The 16,676-nt window shown below is 40.2% G+C and overlaps 1 pseudogene across 1 annotated transcript; it reads left to right on the top strand.

The window, feature by feature from the left end:
* The first annotated feature begins 2,158 nt into the window (after window positions 1-2,158).
* Window positions 2,159-3,101, top strand: LOC123628572 (annotated as a pseudogene). The gene has a single exon (XR_006731698.1). The product of XR_006731698.1 is annotated as an ATP synthase subunit gamma, mitochondrial-like (transcript).
* Window positions 3,102-16,676: the final 13,575 nt, after the last annotated feature.

Below are 16,676 nucleotides of genomic sequence, written 5' to 3'. Positions count from 1 at the left end.
GTACCCCTACAATATGCGGAAATAAGAATTTAAAAAAATCTTTAAAAAAAGAAATAAATAACCAACTTAACATTGCACCTCAGATAACTAAAAAACAACAAAATATTTGACCCAAAATCAGGAGAAGGAAGGAAATAATAAAGGTTAGAGTAGAAATAAATGAAATAGAGATGAAAAGGCAACACAAAAGATAAACAAAATAAAGAGTTTTTTTAAAAAAGAAGCAAAACAGACAAACCTTTAGCTATACTATAAAAGAGAGAAGACTCAAATAAATAAAATAGAAGATAATAAAGGAAACATTAAAACTGATATCACAGAAATAAAAAGCATCCTAAGAGACTATGATGAACAAATATATGCCAACAAAGTGGGTAACCTAGAAGAACTGGATGAATTTCTAAACACATATAACCTACCAAGATTGAATTATGAAGAAAATAGAAAATCTGAACGGACAAATAACCGGGAAGAAAATTGATTCAGTAATAAAAAGTATCCCATAAAAGAAAAGTCCAGGACTGGATGGCTTCACTGCTGAATTCTACCAAACATATACGTAAGAATTAATGCCTATTCTTTAGAAACTATTCCCAAAAAAACCTGAAAAGAAACGAATATTTACAAATTCATTCTAGGATACCAGCATTACCCCGATATCAAAACTGGACAAGGTAAATAATAAACAAAGAAAACTGCAGGCCAATATCCCTGATGAACATAGATGCAAAAGTCCTCAAAAAATATTATTAAACAGAATTCAACAGCACATTAAAAAAAATCATCCACCCTGATTAAGCGGGATTCATCCCCTGGATGTGAGGGAGGTTCAACATACACAAATCAATAAACATGTACATCACATTAAAGAATAAAAGCCTAAAGCTATATGATCATTTCAATAGATGTAGGAATAGCATTTGACAAAATTCAACATCCCTTCTGATAAAACTCAACAGATTATGTACAGAAAGAATGTACCTCAAAACAATAAATGCCATAAATATGATAAATCCACAGCTAACATCATATTGAATGAGGAAATGTTCCAAGCTTTTCCTCCAAGGTCTGGAACAAGACAAAAATGCCCACTTTCTCTACTTCCAGTCCCCATAGTGCTAGCCAGAGCAATTAGGCACGAGGAAGACATAAAAGGCATCGAAAAGGGAAAGGAAGAATTTACATTGATCTGTTTGCAGACGACATGCTCGTATATGTACAAAAGTCTGAAGATTCCACCAAAAAACTATTAGATTTTATAAACAAATTCAGTAAAGTTGCAAGATACACAATCAATCTACAAAAATCATAGCATTTCTGCACACTAGTAGTGAAAAGCTTGGGAAAAAGCAAGAAAATAATCTCATTTACAATAGCTACACAAAAATAAAACACTTAGGGATGAATTTTGTTTCTTCTTTTTAGAGACAGGGTTTTGCTCTGTTGCCTGGGCTGGAGTGCAGTAGTGCAATCATAGTTCAAGGCAGCCTCAAACTCCTAGGCTCAAGCAATACTCCCTTCTCAGCCTCCTGAGTAGCTGGGACTACAGGTGCACACTATCATGCCTGGATAATTTTTCTTATTTTTTGTAGAGACATGGTCTCACTATGCTTCTCAGGCTGGTCTTGAACTCCTGGTCTCAAGTGATTCTCCTCTCTTAGCCTCCCAAAATACTGAGATTACAGGCATGAACCACCACACCCAGCCTACTTGGGAATAAATTTAACCAAGAGGTGAACGATCTCTACTCTGAAAACTATAAACTATTGATGAAAGAAATTGAAGAATACACAGCTAAGTGGAAATAAATCCCATGTTCATGGACTGGAAGAAGAAATAGTGTTAAAATATCTATACTATCTAATGTGATCTACAGATTCAATGCAATCTCTATCAAGATACCAATGACATTCTTCACAGAAATAGAAAAAACAATCCTAAAATTTGTATGAAACCACAAAAGATTCCAAGTAGCCCAGCAATCCCATGACTGGATATATGTCCAAGGGAAATGAAATCAGTATGTCAAAGACACATCTGTATTCCCATGTTTACTGCAGCACTATTCACAATATCCAAGATATGGAATCAACTTAAATGTCGCTCAAGAAATCAATGGATGCCTGTCTGACTGGCCTTCAGCGTGGCTGCTGTCACCATGTTCTCTTGGGCAGCTGTTGCGGGGGTCTCAGCCTGGGCCTTGCAGCCACAATGGGTCCAAGTTCGAAATATGGCAACTTTGAAAGATATTACCAGGCGACTAAAGTCCACCAAAATCATCCAGAAAATTACCAAGTCTGTGAAAATGGTAGCAGCAGCAAAATACGCCCGAGCTGAGAGGGAGCTGAAATCAGCTAGAGTGTATGGAATAGGATCTTTGGCTCTGTATGAAAAAGCTGATATTAAGGTGCCTGAAGACAAGAAGAACCACCTCCTTGTAGGTGTGTCCTCAGATAAAGGACTTTGTGGTGCTATCCATTTCTCAGTTGCTAAGCAGATGAAAAGTGAGGTGGCTACGCTCACAGCAACTGGAAAAGAAGTTATGATTGTTGGAATTGGCAATAAAATCAGGGGCATACTTCATAAGACTCATTCTGACCAGTTTCTGGTGACATTCAAAGAAGTGGGAATAAAGCCCCCTACTTTTTGAGATGTGTCGGTCATTGCCCTTGAGTTATTAAATTCTGGTTATGAGTTTGATGAAGGCTCTATCATCTTCAATCGGTTCAGGTCTGTCATCTCCTATAAGACAGAAGAGTAACCCATCTTCTCCCTTAATACCATTGCAAGTGCTGAGAGTATGAGTATCTACGATGATATTGATGCTGATGTGCTACAAAATTACCAAGAACACAATCTGGCCAACATCATCTACTACTCTTTGAAGGCGTCTACCACCAGTGAGCGGAGTGCCAGGATGACAGCCATGGACAACGCCAGCAGGAACACTTCTGAGATGACTGATAAATTGACTTTGACATTCAACTGCACCCGTCAAGCTGTCATCACAAAAGAGTTGATTGAAATTATCTCTGGTGCTGCAGCTCTGGATTAATGAAAATCAAGTTCCATCCTCACATAAGAAGTAAAGAAGGAAAATTCAGCCAACTGACTTGTTTTTAACTTACCGCTGTTTTGTCAGAGGAAGTTGTTGCTCCATTGTTTGAATTGCTGAAGACAGCAAGATATTTGTAAATTATCTTACAGTAAACAACTTAAAATAAGAAAAAAGATAAATGAATGGATAAAGAAAATATGGAGTACTATTCAGCCATAAAAAAGAAAGAAATACGGTCATTTGCAACAACATGGATGAACCTGGAGAACATTATGTTAAGTGAAATAAGCCAGACAGAAAGACAAATACTGTATGATCTCACTTATGTGGAATCTAAAAATGTTGAACTCATACAAGCTGAATGGTAGTTACCAGAAGCTTGTGTGTTTACATGGGAAGATATTGGTCAAAGGATTTATAATTACAGTTAGATAGGAGGAATATTTTTAATATGTCCAGAATAGGCAAATATATAGACACTGAAAGTAAATAAGTGATCACTTGGGGCTGGGTGGGAGCGATGAGGAGGATATGTGAGGAAGGGAGGAGGAAGAGGGAATGATTACTAACTGTTATGGGGCTTCCTTATTGGGTGATGAAAATGTTCTAAAATTGTTTGTGGTGATGGTTGCACAATCTGTTAACAAACTAAGAAAACATTGTATTGTATACTTTAAATGGGTCAAGTGCATGGTATACGAATTATATCTCAATAAACCTGTACAAATATTAAACACATAAAACAATGAAAAAAGATGGTATTGGAGAAAATAATACAAAAGACTTCATATACTAATTTTCTTAAGAAAGATCTAATTTTACTAACATAGTAATAGCTGTAATGTCCCTATTGTATAAATAGCTCTAAGTAAAGAAAATTACTGTAATCTCATTAAGATTTAAAGAAGTTCCAAATAAAATCATGAAACTGCTTTTCAATTCTCCTATGTGCAAAGATTCCAGATATATTTCTGCCCTTGACAATATGGGCAAATGGGCAGTATCAGAGCCCAGTGCTGAGAGAATCAGTTAGTATAATATAACTAAAGGATAATTTGATAATAGCCATTGAAATGATAAATATTAATAATTGGACTGAGGTGATATTTGCTAGACTCTGCAAATATACAAAAGTCATTGAACTATACTCTTAAGAGAACTTTGTGGTATGTAAATTATACCTCAATAACCTCATTTTAAAATGTTTAAAATGTAAAAGTGCAGACTTCACCAGTATACAATATATACATGTAATAATTCAACTTGTACCCTCTAAATCTATCAAAATTTTTAAAAAGGAAAAAAAATGAAGAAATGTAAATAAAATAAAATAAAATGTTTAAAATTCATGTCATTTGACACAGTAATTCCACTACTCTGAATGTATACTAAAGAAAATGTTTTTTACCTGAAAAAGAGGAAGTGTAGGATTACATAGAGTCTAATGATTATCATTTTTAACCATATTTTATACATACTAGAACAGAGAAACAATTTTTACATTTTAAAACAGAAATCACCACAAATATTAGAGCAGAACAGCCTACAGCTTTAGGGGAGGGGGACTTCAAATTCCAATCTACATTCACTCTACAGGTCACATTAGGGTGTTGGATTAACACAAGAAAGGAAAGACTTAAAGAGGATAAGAGACAGACTTTATATATGGTAGCTCTAGGGAAAAGAAGATGGATGACCAGAGACATTGGCTCCCAGATCCTCTCAGAAAGAAGGAAAAGTTTTAGATAAAAAAAAAACACACACACATCATACATTCCTATTCTGAGGGAAATGTGCCAGAACGAACCAGAGCTTCCACGGGAAGAAGGTGCAGAGCAGAATTGGAAGGAGAAAGATATCGGCAGAGATCAACCCACAAGAGGCTTGGAGCCAGCATAAAGGGTAGGTGGAGGTTTTGTTTCTCCTTCCCTCACACCTCCGGAAGTCAGGGGGCTCCTGAACTGCTGGAGAGCCTTTCTACCCTCATGAGCCCAAGGGCTGCTGCCGCCAGTGAACTGGGAGCTTCATGAGGACAAAGCACCAGGCTGCCAGCCCCCTTCTCAACACCGCAGACCCTAGCTGAGACGGCAGGTGCCATATTGCTTTTCCACCCACTATGCATCTTTGTCCTTCCCAAGTAGCTTCAGCTCCTCAGTTTTTGCCTTGCTAGTTCCCACACAAACATTTCCCAACTCCTGCCCAGACTGCTTGAGCCAAAGGGGCCGGTGGATCCGGGGGGATCTGTGTGACCCCAGAGCGTGGACATTCTGGGTGGGCTGCCATCTAGAGAGAGGGACAGAGATGACCAGAGTGTTAGCTGTCCTCCAACCAGATTATTTTCTTCCCCTGCCCCTCCCCCACCTGATGCTGCCAAGAGGCATGACTTAGCTGAGACTCTCAGAAGTGCCTGCTTCCCCTCTGTTGGTGTGCCTACAACACTGAGGCTTCCACAGAGAGTGGGGCTCACACCTTTCCTCTTAAAGATGTGCAGCAGGCCAAGGGATGCTCAGACTGTGAGATCCCTGCCTGCCAGCCCTCCCAGGTGCTGCTCACCTGGCTGCTCCAGCAGAGCAGGGCAAACCCTGCAGCTGAGGGACATCAAATCTGCTAGAGCACTCCATGAGCGACTTGGGACCAGCATGCTTCTCCCTAGCACCATCAGAGATTGAACTTGGGGACCGGGAGACGGGCCCACAGGCCAGATCCCATACCCCGAGGACTCGATTGTGTTGCTCAGGGGCACAGAGGGGAGATTTGTGAACTAATCTCAGGATGCTAGGGAGTCCATGTGGACAGAACTGAAAGGAGAGTGTAGTGTGGATCCCAGCCACAGCACACTCATGGAGCATATATCCCTCCATAAGAAAGCTGTGCTCTAAGCCCGGGCAAGATCCTCGACAGGGAAGCTCCCAGCCTGCAGCATCGGTGCTGGTGAGCTCAGTTAGTTCAAATTCCTGCCTGTGGCCAGATGCCAGAAGGAGACTGCAGGGCAGAGGAGGGGGAAGAAGAGTGAAACCCACTCCTGACAGCCACACTGTGAATCTCAGATGGCCCCACACTCACAAGCAGACTTTCAGGCTTGGCAGGGCTGCTTCAGCCCCTCCCTGGTGGCTTTCCCAGTCCCTGAGAGCTGACCCTCAACCTCTGCCAAGACAGCTCCCTTACTGCCTTTTGTGGAGCCTGAAGGCAGGCTCACTGGACTCAGTCCCACCCATCCTAACTCCTCCACCCAACACTGCTGTGGTGGAGAATAAGGACTCAACTGGAAGCTCCAGGGCTACAAATAAAATAAAATACCTAGGAATATACTTAACCAAGGAGGTAAAAGATCTCTACAAAACATTGAGGAAAGAATTCACAGATGACACAAATGGAAAAACATACCATTCTCATGGATCAGTAGAATCAACATTGTTAAAATGTCCATACTACCCAAAGTGATTTACAGATTTAATGCAATCCCCATCAAAATACCAATGTCATACTTCACAGATCTAGAAAAAATAATTCTATGCTTTGTTTGGAACCATAAAAGAGCCCTAATAGTCAAAGCAATCCTAAGCAAAAAGAGCAAATCTGGAGGCATCACATTACCAGACTTTAAATTATACTGCAAGGCTACAGTAACCAAAACAGTATGGTATTGGACGAAAATAGAGACATAGACCAATGGAACAGAACAGAGAATCCAAATATAAAACAGTCTACCTATAGCCAACTGATCTTTGACAAAGCAGAAAACAAGATACACTGAGGAAAAGAAGCCCTATTCAATAAATGGTGATGGGAAATTGGATAGCCACATGCAGAAGAATGAAACAGGATCCCTATCACTTACCACTCACAAAAATTAATTCAAGATGGATAAAATACTTAAATCTAAGGCATGAAACCATAAGAATTCTAGAGGAAAATGTATGAAAAACTCTTCTTGCTACTGGCCTAGGCAAAGAATGCATGACTAAGACCCCAAAGGTAATTATGGCAGCAACAAAAATAAATAAATGAGACTTGATTAAAACACTTCTGTACAGCTGAGGAAATAATCAACAAATCAATTACACAATGTACAAAATGAGAGAAAATATTTGCAAACTATACATGCAATAAAGGGCTAACATCCAGAATCTACAAAGAACTCAAGCAAATCAGCAAGAAAACAAAAACAGCCCCACTAAAAAGTGAGCAAAAAATGTGAACAGAAGTTTTTCAAAAGAAGATAGACAAGTTGCCAACAAACACATGAAAAAAATGCTCAATGTCACTAATCATTGGAGTAATGCAAATTAAAACCATAATGAGATATCACCTTACTCCTGTTAGAAATGGCTTTTATTTAAAAAGTTCAAAACCAATAGATGCTGGTGTGGATATATAGAGAAAGATACGCTTATACACTGTTGGTGGGTCTGCAAATTAGTACAACTTATGGAAAACAATATGGAGGTTTCTCAAAGAACTAAAAGTAGACCTGCCGTTAGAACCAACAATTCCACTACCGGGTATCTATCCAAAGGAAAAGAAGTCATTTTATCAAAAAGACACCTGCACTTGAATGTTTATTGCAGCACAATTCACAATTGCCAAGATGTGGAATCAGCCCAAGTGCCCATGAATTCATGAGTAGATTGACAAAATGTGGTATATGTATACCATGGAGAATTACTCAGCCATTTAAAAGGATGAATTAATAATGCCTTTTGCAGCAATTTAGATAGAACTGTAGTCCGTTATCCTAAGTGAAGTATCTCAAGAATGGAGAAACAAACACCACATGCACTCTCTAATAAATTGTAACTAACCAAGGGGTACACAGGTGCACAGAGGGAAGTAAAAGTCATTGGAAATCAAGCAGGGGGATGGAGGGAGGAGCCTAACAGTACAATGTACCTAACAGTACAATGAACACTATTCGGATGATGGGCACACTTATAGCCCTGACTCCAGCATTACAAAACCTATCTATGTAACAAAAACATTTGTAGCCCCTTAATATTTTGAAATAAAAAAATTACAAAGAGATAGTCCACAAACTCATGCAAACCTTACTTTGATTGCATCCAATCCATGAGATGTTTTGTCTTCTTTGACAACTGCAGTAACTTTTTGTCCAACTGTTAGAGACACATTGTCAGTCACAACATTACTGAAGTAGATCGACTCATTAATCAAGCCATAATCACAAAAGAAACTTGTCACAATCCCTTGCACACTTTTAACTTGATGTCATCTATGACATAGGTAAACAAAGGTCACATTAGTTAATCTCAAGTGCAAACATTCATTACAAATAAGTCCTACACTGACTATCTGTGTGGGCATATTTATTAACTTCTCTGACCCTGTTTTCACCTGTCAATCGAGGACAATCACAATTTCTGCATAATAGGGTTGTTGTGAATATTAACAGACACGTAAATGTCAAGTGTCTAGAGCTGTGAGTGCATTGCACAAGTTAGAGTGTAAATGTTAGCTGCTATCATCATATCTACACATATAGAGAGTTTTTAACTTTCTGCTTGTATTATATCCCTTCATTATCACCAACATAATGAGCAGCAGCTTCTATAGATTCTTTCTTCTTCTTCTTTTTTTTTTTTTTGGAGACAGAATATTTCTCTGTTGCCCAGGCTAGAGTGCAGTGGCATCATCAAAGCTCACAGCAATCTCAAACTCCTGGGCTCAAGAGATCCTCTTGCCCTAAACTCTCAAGTAGCTGGGACTACAGGCATGCACCACCATGCCTGGACATTTTTTGTTTTATATATATATATATATATATATATATATATATATATATATATATATATATATATACAGTTTTGGTAGATACAGGGTCTCACTATGTGTTCTCAGGCTGATCTCAAACTCTTGGACTTCAGCAATCCTCCCGCCTCAGCCTCCCAAAGTGCTAGGAACACAGATGTGAGCCACTGTGCCTGGCCAGATTCTTAAATACTTCATCAGACAAAGCACTAAAAGATATATGGAGATTTAAAGCTAGCCTAAAACAGCTTCAACTTTCTTTTCTGCAAAAGCATATCTGGTAAATAATATTTTGGGATTTGACCCCAGCAATCTGTCTGCACAACGAGTTCCCTGTCCTCCTATGGTACCAGACATATGAATCTTCCCCTTGGCTTATAAATACATGCCCATTTGGGATACAAGACCAAATTCCCCCTCAAATTTGGGAGTTTCACGCCTACAGGAAATATATACAAGTGGGCACCTGCTGCACGACCCTGTGGGGGAACGCAGAGGCAGTACATCCCCCAGAGCCATCTCTGTCAACATCTCCCTGCTCTGAATCTGCATGAGAGTCTGGGGCTCGGGTCGATGCCAGCCTAACTCTCAGGGACTCAGGGACTCGGGATGCTCCCCCATGCACGCACACAAGACAGAGCCACCCCCGCATGCAGTGCTTGCATGAGTCCCCACAACCTCAGTGAGGGGTGAGGAGAGCCCCTATGGTGAGGCACCTTGCTTGGGGGACAAAGGGATACAGAGACAAAGTACCTTCTGGGAGCCCTGGCAGCTGCATGCACTGTCCCTCAGTGGGGTCCACCCTCTGGAAGAAGGCCAAAACCAGGCTCAGAAATCTGAACATGGTCCCGTCACCACCAGCAGTCTGGGCACCTCGTGTGTCAGATGAAGCACGAGGCCTCCTCGTGTCGGGGAACCCGAAGGTCACAGTGGCCCCTTGGGAACTCGCTTCCTGCTTCTCTTCTTCAGACTCTGCGCAATGGGACCCAGCAGCTAGTGAGCTTCCCTCAGGAGAGCCAGGTTCTCCACAGCCACCCTAGGAGTTCCCAGGCACCTCCCTCACTCTCGCCCCTGAGCACGTGCTTGCACATGGCCCGCCCCCACCTCTATTCAGCCAATGAGGGTTCAGTGGGCAGGCTCGTGGGCTCCTGCGGCCACTCAGAGGCAGTGGGTGGAGACATCATGGCTCCTCCCATCAAGGCTGAGGGCGCCATTAGGCTGGCCTCCGGAAAATGGCTTGTGGGCTGGAGTTCTATGTGTGCTCACGGGGTATGGGGCTTTTCTGTGGGGTTTCCCAGAAACCCAGGTTGTGCAAACAAGAAATCCAGCACTAGTCCTTGTGTTCATGGTGCTTAGCATAAGGACTAGTCACATAGAAGGAGGTCAATAGTTACTCCATCCAGGGGTCAATTTTGTATATGAAGGGGAGGGAGGTTCATGTGGGTGCGTAATGTTTTAGTGATGGCAGGTGTGTGTCTTTTGTATTGACTCCCTTTTTGAGCCCAGTATTAATTTATCATAGAATTCTTTGATAATCATTTCTACCACATATTCATTGCTTACCTAAGTATTCCAACCAATTACTCTGCTATACATATTGCATTATTGTGTTTATTGAATTATTTAATAAATATTTTTTGAGTACTGACCATAAGTCAGACACCATTCTTGGTGTTTAGAATTAATCAGTTAAAAAAAGAAGCAAGAATCTTAGCCCTGTGGAGGTAATTGTCTCAAAGCAGAAAGGAAAGGGAGGCAATAAACTTAATAAAATAAATGATATGTTGGAAGATAATAAATTCTGTGGAAAATACGGCAGGTCAAGGGGGAACTAGAGTTGGGGGGGTCAGACTGCACTGTAGAATATGGGATTGGAGTAGGGCTCTTTATAAATCAGTAGGTGAGCAAAGTCTTGAAGGAGGTAATGGAGTTGGCCATGCTGCTGTTTGGGGGAGGAACTATCCAGGTAGAAGGATCAGCCTGTGTAAATATTCTTAAGCAAGTACATGCCTGCAATTTTCAAGAAAAGGCTATATGGTTGGAGTAGAAGAAGTGAGAGCTAAAATAGTAGGAAATATGGTCAGAGAGGTAATAGAAAGCCAGGTTATGTAGGGCTTGGCTGTGTATTTTTTTCTACTAAAGTATCATATTTTTCCAGAAAAGGAAAGAGAATGGTTAAGGACACAACTTGAGTGTGTACAGCAAATTTCAGAAAGGTTGAGGGCAATGAATGTTTTTTGCCTTGGCACATTATAGTACCTGCATACCGTGAGTCTGAAAAAAAGGAAAGGGATGTATAAAAATGTCAAAGTTGGCTCACTTTTGATGGAGTTTATTCATTAAACAAAGGGTTTTGTGAATTCTTTACTGTCAAATGTTGTATTTAAGCAAGTCTATAATGGGATTCTTTCTGTTAAAATGAAAACTGAGTTGGAATATTCAGTCTTTACCCCCAAATAAGAGGTATTCCACATCTTTCTGTGCTTTGTGTTTACTTTGTTATGACCTTGATTATTAAAAAAAAAATCTCACTTCTGAAGGAGCTAAGATAATTGTGTTACCTTCCATATTTAGTTTTAAATGTTGAACTTATAATTTTGATTAATAGGCAGTTAAACTACATCATTCATTGTTCTCCAGGTCATATATGCCTCTCTTAATCATGTGATCAATTTGCTAGAGCTCTAAATTTTGCCCTCTGTATGATTTTCTATTAGTACATTAAGAAATTAGTGGCTTAACACTACTCAAATTTATTATCTTACATTTCTGGAGGTTAGCATTCCAGAATGTTCTCACTGGGCTAAAACCACAGTGTTGGTGGGGCCGTGTTCCTTCTGGAGGACATATTAGGTAATACATTTCCTTGAATTTTCCAGATTCTATGGGGCTCTTGAACAACTTAGGCTGTGGCCCTGCATCAGTCCGAATTCTGCTTCCATAATCACATTTCATTCTCTTTCTCTGGCTTTCCTGTCTTTCTCTTTATGATAACATTTGTTATTACATTAAACCCACTCAATAATCCCAAATAATCTTCCCATCTCAAAATCTTTAATGTAATCATATTTGCAAAGCTTCTTTTGCCATCTAAGGTAACATTCACAATCTTGGTGTTAGAAAACATGCATTTTATAGGAGGCCATTATTCTTCCTAGTACACCATTCCAAGATCATATACTAAATTCAGAAAAATAATATCTAAAGATGCCTTTTATATTAAAGCTCTCTTTGAGATTTCCCAGAGGGCCCATAGAAATCATATAATGGGAATTGGCTCACTCTATTGTGGAGGCCAAGAAGTCCCACAATCTTCCATCTGAAAGATGGAGAATCACAAAAGCCAGGAATGTAATTCAGTCCAAGTCCAAAGGCCTTAGAAGTAGGGGAGCTGATGGTGTAAGTCACAGTCCAAAGGCCTGAGAACTGGGGGACAGGGATCACTGGTATATACCCTGGAGTCTGGAGGCCTAAGAACCAGGAGTTTTGATGTCAGAGGGCAGAAGATGGATATCCCAGCTCAAAAAGAGAGAGAGAATTTGCCATTCCTCAGTAAAAGGGCAGGAGTAACAGACCCAAATGAGGAATATGTTCCCTCCCAAATGCAGAAACCCATTAGGCATTGCACCTCTTTTTTGGTTGTGGCAGGGCTAGATGCAACAATTTATCCTTCACCTTAGAAGGAGTATCTAGACATGCCCTACACCGTTGGACACTCAGAAATTTCACTGAGGTAGAAGGCCTCTGATTTTTTGTTGGATTTATTTCCCACCCTCTGACATGCAAATGTTTTACCAATATGTCTAGATTAGTTGCTACTTCTTCTTGCTCACTAGGTCCTATCAGAGTAATGTCACCGATGTGATGAACCAGTGTGATACCTTGTGGAAGGGGAAAGGGATCAAAATCCCTATGAACCAAATTATGACATAGGGCTGGAAAATCAATATACCACTGAGGTAGAACAGTGAAAGCGTATTGGTAAGAATTCAAATCCCTGAGCTCATTCTTCTCTTTCATCATTTTGTCTAGTGACATTAGGAACAACCAAGCAATGTCATCATTTTCATGAGTTTTCCAAAAATGTTTGAAATTATATACAAGGTCACTTAGCTCCTTGTTTCTTATAAGTGGTTGATTAAGAGTATCCAATACAAGTGTTTTGCGTATCTCTATCAACAGTTCACTACATGGACTTTCAGTGCTTTCTTTACTACCAAAAATAGAGTCATTAGCATCTTTAAATCTAATCAGATTAGAGAGCCAGTTCCAGAAACCCAATTTCAGAAAACTTATCCATAACTTCTGTTCCTCTAAAAGCACTCTTGGTACCAAAAATCTGTATTGGTCAGTGTTCTCTAGAGAAACCAGACCAATAGGCTATGGAGATGTGTGTGTGTGTGTGTAAGATTTATTATGGGAATTGGCTCACAGAAATATGGAGGGCGAGAAGTCTCAGAATCTATTGTCTGCAAGCTGGAGAACTAGGAAATCCTGTGATGTAATTCAGCCTAATTCCAAAGGCCTGAGAACCAGGGGAGCCAATAGTGTAACTTCTAGTCAAAGTCCAAGGCCTGAGACTGGCTGGGCTGCTGGTATAAGTCCCAGAGTAGAAAGGCCTGGGAACCTGGTGCTTTGATGCTTGAGGGAAGAAGATAGATGTCTCCACTCAAGAAGAGAGAGTGAATTCACTCTTCCTCTCCCTTTTTGTTGTATTTGGGCTCTCAGTGAATTGGATGATACCCACCCATACTAGTGAAGATCATTTTCTTTACTCAGTCTACCAATTCAAATGCTAATCTCTTCTGGAAACATCTTCATAGACATACCCAGAATTAATGTTTACCAGTTCTCTGGCCATTCTTCAGCCCAGTCAAGATGACACACAAAATTAAGCATCACATAGTAAGAATAATTGTGTTATTGTCTTTGGTAATTCTAATATTTGAATTCTTGGGTGATTTGTTTCTGTGGCATACTGTTCCTGCTGGTTTGCAATGATGGAGTCTTGTTTATTTCTCTGCATAGGTATCATTGTACCTTCTTTTTTAATTTTTTAATTTCAGAATATTACTTCTGCTGTCTGTAGTGTTTAAAATGTATTTAAAAAAATAATTTGACAATACACATAACGTAAACTTTTGTACCCCCATAATATGCTGAAATAAAAAATAAATAAATAAATGAAAAATAATAATAATTTGAACCCTAGAACCAAAGTACCTTACTCCAGAGAGGATTTTCATTTGCTTATTCCAAATGCCTGGTGTCATTACTAGATGGGGTCCAAAAAAACCAAGTGCAAAACTTCATGTCTACTACACTACCTGGGATATTTGAAACTGAGCTTAATTCCACCCAAATATTAAGTCCATTTCCTATTCTCATAAATTATTGTTAATAACTTGGGGGCCTACCCTATTTATGGTGGGGTTAGAATCCCCATATTGTATGGCTCTGGTTTCTTCCACCTTATCAGATAAAGATATCAAAACTCATCAGGATAATATTTTCCCTCAGGGAAAAAGTTACTTCCATGCTCCTTCACCTGCTCAGATTCTTGTTTTCCTTTCAATTTTTAAAATTCAAATTGATATCAAGTAAACTTTTAAATGTGCAGCAAAACTAAACTAATAATATGATGAAAACCCAAATATCCACTATCTAGATTGAATGATCATTAACATACTGTGATGAACATTGTGATGAACCTTTTCAAAGACATATTCCAACTTCCATAACACTTTAACCAAAAATTTTTCAGCATATATCTTCTAAAAAGCAGAACATTCATCTACATAAACACAACGCCAAGTTTCTGGTTCAACATGTGAGCAGCTTGGAAGTCACCACTCTCACCCTCACAACAACAAAAAAGATGAACAAACTGAAAATCAACAACTTTTTCAGATTCTTTAGAGAATTGATGTCACAGGGCAAACTGCTGCTCCAAATTTGGAGAGAAAGTCAAAGAGAGAGAATCACAGCTTACAAGGAGCACAAGGACAGGAAAAGAAGCTGGACACTGCACACACACACACACACACACACACACATACACACACACTAACTTAACCCTGATCAGTCAACCAACTCCTCTCTGGGGTGCTCATGTCTCACTGGGGAGCGTTTCTTGAATGAAGGGAGGAAGGAGTATGAGCATGTGTATCCTTCATTCAACAGGTAACCAGGCTCAGGTTGCTCAGTGTGACTGTGCTTATGGGCACCAATGACAGAACCAGGCTGCTTGGACCCAACTCTTATTTTTCTTTGGCTTGGGGCCCTCAGGCAAGTCATTCAACTGCTTTTTCTCTCAGATTCCTCATCCAAAAAATGGCAATAGTAATACCTGTCTTGTAGAGCTTTGAGGACTGAATCAGTTGCCATACATAATGGACTCAGAACAATGCCCAGCACAGAGTGCATACTCTATAAATCTTAGCTATTACTAATACCACAAAGAAGAGCCCTGCCTTCAGCATCCTTCCTCCTCAAGATTTTCATGCTGACACTTGCTGAAAGGACAGGCCACACTCTCTATGCTGCCTTCATGACCTACTGCTGCCCCAATCCATTCCCAAAATGCCTGATGATTCCCTAAGTCCAGTGAACACGTCCAGCCCAGTGCACTGGGAACTCTCGACCCCCTCCTTGCAGACCTCCTCTTCATGCCCCAGCACCACTCCTACCTGGTTCTTGGGTCCCTCCCTGCCCATATCCTCAACCAGATGTTTATCTTTTGTAGCTCCCTTGCCTGTTCTGTCTGCAGGAGAGGGAGGATATTTGGCATCATCCACAGTGCCCATGGATTACAGCAGTTCCCTCCTAACTGGTCTCCCTGCTTCATACTTTGGCCCCTACAGCCTGTGCACAGCCAAGCAACTGGAAGGATTCCATGAAGCCTCCAAACCCTTTAGGGACTTCACACATCATGGACAGCAAAAGCCAAAGAACTTAACAGTGCCCTGCAAGGCTCCACACAGCCTGAATCTGTATTATCTCTCTGACCACATTTCTTACTATTCTAGCTCTCACTTCCTCTGCTCCAATCACTTAGCTTTTCTTTAAGCACATCAGTTGCAGTCTTGCCTCACAATCTTTGCACAGGCTGTTCTCTGTGTCTGGATAGCTCCTCCCCAAAGATCTGCCTGGCTAACTCCAACATCTCCCTCAAGACTTTGCTCAACTATTGCTTTCCAATGAGGCCACTCTGACCACCCTATTCTAAAATTCAATCCATTCCCTTTCTCTGCTATACTTTTCCATAGCATTTATTACTTTCCAGTATATTATTATTTGTTATGTTTATTGTCTCCCTTTTCCTCCTTCTGTGAAAAATTACCTCTCTAGGGTCAATATTCTTGACTCTTTCATTCACTGACTAATTATGAGTGCCCAGAACAGTGTCTAGCTCATAGTTAGTACTGAAAATATTTATTAAATGAGTGAATAAGTGTAATATGTATAGCAGAGTAACTGGCAAAAATAGGGAAGCAATGAGTAAGTGGTAGCAATGATTATCAAAGAATTATATCATAAATTACCATTGGGCTCAAAAAAGGAATCAGTACAAAAGACACGCACCTGCCATCACTAAAACATTACATACCCACGTGAACCTCCCTCCCCTTCATATACAGAATTGATCCCTGGGTGGGGTAACTACTGACCTTCTGTGTGACTAGTCTTTATACTAAGCACCACGAATACAAGGGGTAGTGCTGGATTTTTTTGTTTGCACAGCCTGGGTTTCAGGAACCCAGTCCTCCCAGGGAATCCCACAGAAGACCCCCTGCACCCACAAAGCACACACTGAACCCCAGCCCACAAGCCATTTTCCTGAGACCATCCT

This window comes from Lemur catta, chromosome X, assembly GCF_020740605.2.
Source record: "Lemur catta isolate mLemCat1 chromosome X, mLemCat1.pri, whole genome shotgun sequence".
Lineage (NCBI taxonomy): Eukaryota > Metazoa > Chordata > Mammalia > Primates > Lemuridae > Lemur > Lemur catta.
The sequence above is the reverse complement of the archived record's forward strand: the minus strand, read 5'-3'. Positions and strand labels throughout refer to the sequence as shown.